The sequence below is a fragment of the Euprymna scolopes genome, chromosome 30, assembly GCF_053919585.1.
Source record: "Euprymna scolopes isolate OS-2025 chromosome 30, ASM5391958v1, whole genome shotgun sequence".
NCBI classification, from domain to species: domain Eukaryota; kingdom Metazoa; phylum Mollusca; class Cephalopoda; order Sepiida; family Sepiolidae; genus Euprymna; species Euprymna scolopes.
In genome coordinates, this window is record NC_136511.1 from 66,322,719 (window position 1) to 66,331,235 (window position 8,517).

General features: G+C 34.0%; 1 pseudogene; it reads left to right on the top strand.

Moving 5' to 3' along the window:
* The first annotated feature begins 7,881 nt into the window (after nt 1-7,881).
* LOC145254985 (U2 spliceosomal RNA) lies at nt 7,882-8,045 on the top strand (annotated as a pseudogene).
* The last annotated feature ends 472 nt before the right edge of the window (nt 8,046-8,517 follow it).

The following is an 8,517-nucleotide window of genomic DNA, read 5'->3' on the forward strand; positions in this document are numbered from 1 at the left end:
TTTTTCCCTTAATACACTAATACAGATAATTAAACTTATCATTGACATGACCTATTTCCAATTTAATAACAATTTCAATGAACAAAAATTTGGACTGCCGTCAAATATATCTAGAAGAAACCCAACGAAGGTCAAGCCCAGAAGCTTGTCAAAACTTGAGGCCTCCCCAAGACGAGAGCCATTCATTTTAATTGATGCCAGATGGGGATCAGAACGTTGATGATGCAAAGATAGAAGCTTGGTTTTAGATGCATTAAAAGTAACCAGCCACTCCTTTCCCCATTGTACAACGTGATCAAGATCAGAGGATAGAGAATCGGAGGGAATTTGGTCAGAACATGAAAGAGATATAAAAAATGGTAATCCCCTGAACGCATCTTTTGCTTATGTTTCACACTAAAACAACTTTAGTTTCACAAAAGCCAAAACAGTTAAATTTGCTCATGATAAACCCTTGAATCGGCGCTAATTATAAACTCAGATACCATCAAACAAAGAAACGGTTTTTACAATTTATCCCCTATCATAAGCAAATTGGAGATCAAAGAGCGTAACATGGATTTGAAACTGGATAAGCCTGGGTTAGGGTTAGGGTTAGGGTTAGTCCCGTTTACATATATTTTTAATCGCTTACCCTATTTGTATATAATAAAAATAAATGTAAATTTAAATGTCTAACTTTTCATAGGGTTTTCCTCTTATCTTGGTATATTTTATTTCCTCAAATATCACTGTCATTTCCCGACGAAGTGCCTCGATAAAGGGAGACAAAACGTTAGAAAATTCTTTTAAAAAGACCACAGGTTTTTCTTCCTTTTTTCCAAACACACACACACACACACACACACACACACACGCGCGCGCGCACACACACACACGTATATACATATATGGGGAAATATGCTTATTCAATTATAGTTCATTTCACCTTTTATATATACCAATCCTTTAATTTATGAAACTCGATGTAATTACAGAGCATATACAAATAAATGATAAGTCTATATTCCAAATTTCAAAATGTTAAACATCTTAGCTTTTATTTCTTTAAGTACGTTGGTATGCACAATTCTAGACAGCACCTGTTTCGTAGCACAGAAGCATTCAAGTAATTATTATAAACTTTTGTCTCTCTATATATATCATCATCATCAGTTCAGACGAGATAGAACTCACTACACTCTTTCCTATCTGTCATAGCACCCAAAAGATCTGCTTTGGAGATTAATGTATCTCGTTGTATCCTATCTGGAAAAAATAAACTTTCGTTATCGATTGTGAAATGATGGGTGCCTCCATAGTACAAATAGTGAAACAAGTTCATCTGTGGCACGTGCAAACTGAGGTTGATATTCTTGGTAAGTCTCCATATATCATTTCTAGAGTCAGGTGATTTCGTCATGAGAGATTGAGCACTCTTCTAAAATGACGTGTGTAACATCCATCCAAACGACACTGTTGTTTGGATGAATGAGTCCAAGTTTCAGATCCATAGAGTACGATTGGCTCAATAAGTACGCGAAAAACTTGGATTTTGAATTTGCGAGCCAGGTTGGATTTCCAGATCTTATCCATTTTGTTATAAGCAGTCCATGCCATTCCCTTTTTAAGCTGGTCTTTCACAGAGTTCCTGATGTGTGATCCTAGATACTGGTACTCTTCAACACATTTGAGGATGTTATTTGTGAGGGTTGTAATTTCGTGATTGTTGCGAATGTTAATTGGCATACACTCAGTCTTGGTAGCATTCAGGTGAAACTCTGCACATTTCATATATATATATATATATTTCTGTAAAAGTCTGAGGAAGCTACATGACGGCCAAAAAACGGTCGTGTAGCCGAAAAAATAATGTAACTTAACAGAAAAATACGATAATAAAAATAAAACGCATATATATATATATATATATATATATATATATATATATATATATAAAGTGAATTTGTCTGTGTATTTCCCTACCAAACTACTCTATCAATTTTCACTCTACAGAGTCAAGATTTGACATAAGGGGTATTGAGATTTGGGAAAATCTTTTTAATTTCGCTATCAAAGAGTCAAAGTTCAATGATTTGACCTTTGAAAACTCTACCAAACTCCTCCGTCAATTTTGGGTCTAAACAATTTTAGGTGGAGTTTATTTGCAAATAGATCAAACTTTTTAATTTGATTTGAGCCCAAAACAAAAAATGCTAAGGGTCAAAATTGGGGTCAAACTTTGAAAAATATAATATCTGCGGTCTCTACCAAATTATGCAGCAAATTTTTGGTCTAAACATTTGAAATTTTACATAAAGTATATCCAGACACAGGGCAAGCTTTTAAATCGTTTTTTTTTTGTCGAATATTTGGCTGCTAAGGGGTGAAAGTTCAAAAGATTTTACCTTTGCGGTCTCTAGCAAACTATTCAGCCAATTTTGGGTTTAAACATTTGAAATTTTACATAATGGGTATTCAGACATGCAGCAAGCTTTTTAATCATTTTTGGGGGCTAAGATTTGGCTGCCAAGAGGTCAGAGTTGAAAGAGTTGAGCTTTGTAGACTCTACCAAACTTACCCGCCAATTTTGGATCTAAACACTTGAAATTTTAGATGTAGGTTACCTGGATATAAGTCAAATTTTTATATATATATATACATATGCACATAAAGTTATGAACAGTACATAGGGCCCGAGCAAAGCCGGGCTGAACTGCTAGTATATAATAAAGTCGTTTTCCCATATTCGTCAAACCTAATGGCTGACAGAACGTAGCATGCTACCCCAAATAGTGATTAAATAAAGGCTTACATTCGAAATTCCGTACAAAGCTTAGAGTTTGACAAAAAATTTTCCGAATTCGACAAGATACACCTAAAAATGGTCAAAATTTACATCAGCGAAAGCATTGTCATAATAAGATGAGAACAGTAGTCCGAATAATCCATATAATTCAAAATATTACTTCTTTCAAAAGAATGACATATAAATAAAATAATTTTTTACTCACGCATTTTAATGTTTACTGTCAACTCTCTGAGAAGTGACATATAGACTTTCAGGTGCAAAAACAAATTTAAACAATGTTTAATCAGGAAACAGGCAAAACTTTAGAATATTTACTACCAATAAAATAATTAAATTAAACTCAAAGAGTGAATGCTAAATCACGGGATCGTATTTGTAATCTATGATCTTGTGACTCTTAATCTTATGTCACAGATTAAAAACTTGTGATGAATACATTGTGTTTGTTTCAATTTTTGTTCTTACAAAAAAAAAAAAAAAAATTTAAAAGGATAGTTTTGGGAATCGGAAATAATGTTCATAATTTTCCGATTCTGATATCCTCAAAAGTTCTTTTTCTCGATTGGATTTCAATTAATCGTCCTAATACTACTGTAATATATATAAAAACTATATTTTATAGCATAAAAATATATATTCATGAATTTGAATCAGAGATAATTGAAATGCATTCCAAGAACTCCAAATGCAATCATGGATGACATATTAAAATTCAACTCGTTAGATGACATTCTAACATCTCAATTTTCCAAGGTGTATGCAAATGAAAATTATTTCCAAAAGACAAACAAAATAATTTTATGTATAATAAATTTGAACGCTGTGTAGATTAAAATTTGGAATGAGAAAAGATGGCTGGATGGACAGAAAAATAGAAGGATGAAGGGAGGAAAAAACATAAACGGTTAAGGATGAATAGACATAAATATGCTGAACTATGCAAGAAAGCCTAAACTTGGGAGGCAATTGATACCTCTTGTAAGGCTGCCTGCACGTGTAATTATGGCCAGAGTTGAGCAATCACCAACAACACCTCTCCAGAGTTGAGCAATCACTACCAAGACCTCTCCTGAGTTGAGCAATCATCAACACCTATCCTGAGTTGAGCAATCATCAACACCTATCCTGAGTTGAGCAATCATCAACAACACCTCTCCAGAGTTGAGCAATCACTAACAACACCTATTCTGAGTTGAGCAATTACCAACAACGCCTCTCCTAAGTTGAGCAATCACTACCAAGACCTCTCCTGAATTGAGCAATCATCAACACCTGTCCTGAGTTGAGCAATCATCAACACCTATTCTGAGTTGAGCAATCACCAACAACACCTATCCAGAGTTGAACAATCACTAACAACGCCTCTCCTGAGTTGAGCAATCACTACCAACACCTCTCTTGAGTTGAGCAATCACCAACAACGCCTCTCATGAGTTGAGCAATCACTACCAATACCTCTCCTGAGTTGAGCAATCATCAACACCTATCCTGAGTTGAGCAATCATCAACACCTATCCTGAGTTGAGCAATCATCAACAACAACTCTCCTGAGTTGAGAAATCATCAGCAACACCTCTCAAGAGTTGAGCAATCACCAACAACAGCTATCTAGTGTTAAGAAATCACCAACAACACCACTCCAGAGTTGAGCAATCATCAACAACACCTATCCTAAGTTGAGCAATCACCAACAACAACTATCCAGAGTTAAGCAATCACCAACAACAACTATCCAGAGTTGAGCAATCATCAACAACACCTCTCCTGAGGTGACGATGTTTTATTCCATTGGCAAATTAATAAAAACTAACAGGGACGCCCAGCGTAGTCCGGTCATATAATACACTTAAATATGATATTTTAATTTACGGAAATTTTGTATAGATTATTATAGTGTCAATTTTCTATCAATTCATATATATTATAAAGTTGTGATTTAAAAAATAAAAAATATATCCATATGTGTTGGATGCATCAGCTTGAATCGAAACCGAAACCAAAACTTATGAAGACAAAAAAACAATGTATATATATATATATATATATATATATATATATATATATATATATATATACACTCCTATAAATTTTTTTTTTTTTTTGTGTTTTCATATTCATATTAAAAACCTTTTTTTCTATTTATTTAAAAAGAAAATACAACTTTGTTATACATGGATCGTGGAATTGCATTCATTTGCAAAAGATCTAGCTATTTTCATAATTTCCCTATTAGTTTTCTAGGTTTTGTTATGTGATGATCATCTTTGGTTAACTATTATGTGTAATTATATTCATGCAGATATTCTACATGATTTATACTTGCGTAATATTTGTGTAAAAAGGTTAAAACTTTTTCTATATGTATTTATGTATGCGTATATATATTTGTTTAAAAAAATTGCCTGCCAAACTTCTCTCTCAGTTTTTGGTCTAAAGACATGTAACTTAATATATAGGGTATTCGAACCCATGCGAAAAGTGTGAAAATTAAAGAAATGAAATTTGCCTAGTGAAGGTCGAACGACGCCATTACGATTATGCATGCGTAACGTAATAGCTATTGGCTCATGCTTTAATTTTTAGCCTTGCAACAAATATGTCTTCATAGTTCAGGCACTAACGTCAAAAAAAAAAAAAAAATCGTAAATTTAACGTTCTGGTTTTGATTCTCGGTTGTGGCGCATGAGTCATTTTTTTTTAAAACTTTTTAAATCATTACTATCTATTGGGTCCAATACAATATAATACTAAATAGGAAATCTGCATTAATTAAAATATCATATTTAAGCGTATTTTACAACCGGATAGCTCCAAAAGTAAAACTTCCTATTTTTTTAACTCAATAAATTGAAGAGTTACCAAGACGGCAGTGGTACCATTAAAACGAGTGACCTGTTGTGCTTAAGAATTTATTTTTCTACATAGTCACCACCATTCTCAATGCAATTTTGCCAGCGATGAACAATGGCTGTACATGGGCGTCCAGAGGGCGTTTTGTCATACGAAAGTCGTTCTAAAATTAAAGCCTCATATTATTTATAACTCAAAAACTTGGTGGTACCATTAAAACGGCTCTCATCACAGAATTCTCTTTGAAAACAACATGTGGTATTCCCTGGAATCTGAATGACAACAATTCTTCCTAGATTTCCAGTACTCACCACTTCTCTGAATTACGTTTATAAATCAGTTTGCATTATCACAATAGCTGTTTATCATTGATTTCTCATTGGTAGTGAGCATTGGTCTTCACTGGAATTTGGATAGCATTAAGCCTCCCCAAGGTCTTTTCTTAGTTGTTTTTTCACAATGTTTCAGCCAACTATACAGAACCGTACCGATGCTCATGGCACAGCGGATAGAGACATTGAATCTCTATGGTTCCAGGTGAGCATTGTCTGAAAATAGCGGTTTCAATCCTACCCAAAGCCGGCCAGAGGCTTACTTGGCCAAAACATGGTGAAACTATGGACGGCAGTAATTGCTGAGGATACAGTTAGGAAATTCGGAGTTCCTATCTTGTTGCGATTACCACCTGACAATGGCCAGAGGAATAGTTGCCCGAAACGTCATGAAACAACAACTAAGAAAGATGAAAATAATAGTCCACAATAAATAAATTAATATACAATTCTACAGTTTCAGTTTTCCTGATTCCATGTGGTGTTTTATCTCTGTAACAGTTTCTATATTTAGCGCCTGTGGATCATGTGTATTAGTTTCCGCATTCAAGGGCTTTCCTTAATATTTAAGCCGTTTTCTTTACTTTTATCCATTGTATCTTCTCACACATCCCCCTGATTCCAATCTCTCTAATTCTTTTTTTGCAGTTTTTATTATTATTATTATTATTATTATTATTATTATTATTATTATTAGTAGTAGTAGTAGTAGTAGTATAACTATTATCATTATTTATCATATTATTATATCATTTACTATCATTTCTAGTCGCGTGCAAGCGACTCTATAAGTCTGTCCGTCGGTCGGCCTGTCTGTAACACTTTTGTGCTTGGCCTTTTTGGTTAAGATCAAAGGTCTGTTGTTAATAGATGCTGTTCTTAGCTTTTTAAGCTTTTCTTGGCCAAAAGGCCAAGATCAAAAACAGACGGTCTAGCAACTACAGGGTGGTCCAAAAGTCAGGTAACATTTTAAAGAAAAACGATATTAGCAATACACGTATATTTAAGTACCATACATTGAAATATAAAATGAAACAAACATGAAATATGTTTATTTTGTTAATTGTCGTCCATTTCTCTCTATCAATCGCTGGAAGCGATTAACCACTGATTGTGTAACACGTGTAATCATGTCAGCTGATATCCGCGCAATCTCCTCTTCAATAAATAACTTTAAAGACGCTATTGTATCAGGCTTCTTGCCATAAACGCTATCCTTTACATAGCCCCAAAGCCAGAAATCAGGAGGGGTAAGTTTATATATTACACTCAAATATTTAAACAAATAATATTAAACGAATAGAGATTATAATGGATCATATTGTTTTTTCTACCTTTAACATGTTACCTGACTTTTTTGACCACCCTGTAGACGAGGTTAGGAGGGTCCTACTAACCACTTTTTTTCCCCCCGCCCTCGACATAAATGAATTATCGTATCATCATTGTTATCCTTTTTGTTTTTACATGGAAATAAAAAATGTTTTAAACAATTGGGTGCCAAGTAGGACGTCCCCAAGTACGAAAGGGCGAATGCGGTATTATGGCGAAAGAAGATTCTAGCTTAGAGAAACTTTTGTTTGGTTCTAGAGTGATAAGGATGATCAACGACCCCCATCTGCCCCCCTTTTGAGATGGCCTTGTGCCTAAGTTTTTTGTTCATGCTCTTTTTTTTACCTGAATAAAAGATTTAATATCTCAAAGTATATTACCTGTTCCGGCAGATACTGCAAGCAAAGACTATATGTGGGGGGAAACTCCACATATAAGACCTTGGTCAATGTAGGGGCAACCCTTCATACCAATTGTCACTATCCAGCTCCCCTACTCCCCGGGGAGTTGGTCCCCATTTCCTCACATTAAAAATCGGCCTTATGCCTAATTTGCTTGGTGGGGGAGCATATAAATACCCTTTTCTCGGCCTTTTGGCCAAGATCAAAGTGTAGTATCTGTTCTAACTACATGCTGTACTTATGTTTGTAACTTTGTGATATAAAGTGGGGGGTCACTTTTCTGTATTAATTTAATGTAAAATGATCCCCCAGTTTACAACCAAAGTTGTAAGTCTCAAAGCCATTCAAGTCATTCTCGAGGTCATTCAAGTTGTTTTTGAAGGATTCCAGTTATTTTTTAAGCATTCAAGTCATTCTTAAGGTAATTCAATTCATCCTTAAGTTCATTAAAGTCATTCTAAGCCATTTATTTTTTATTTATTTAAGTCATTTTTCGGTCATTTTAGTTTATCTTTAAGAATTTCATGTCAATCCTACATTCACGCATTCATTCTTTACACGAGAGCACGCGACTAATGGCTATCGGCGTTGTTTCTATTATTATCATTAATTCTAGTATTATTATTCGTAATTATTATACTTTTAATTTTACTTTTAATTTTAATTTTTAAATTTCTTCTATTCAATACATTCTCTTCAATTTCTGATCATTTATTTATATATATTAAAATCAGTTGCGTTTGATGTTGATTCCGATTGAGACGAATGCATATCCGTTCAAAAATTTTTTTTTTAAATTTAAAAAGGCAAC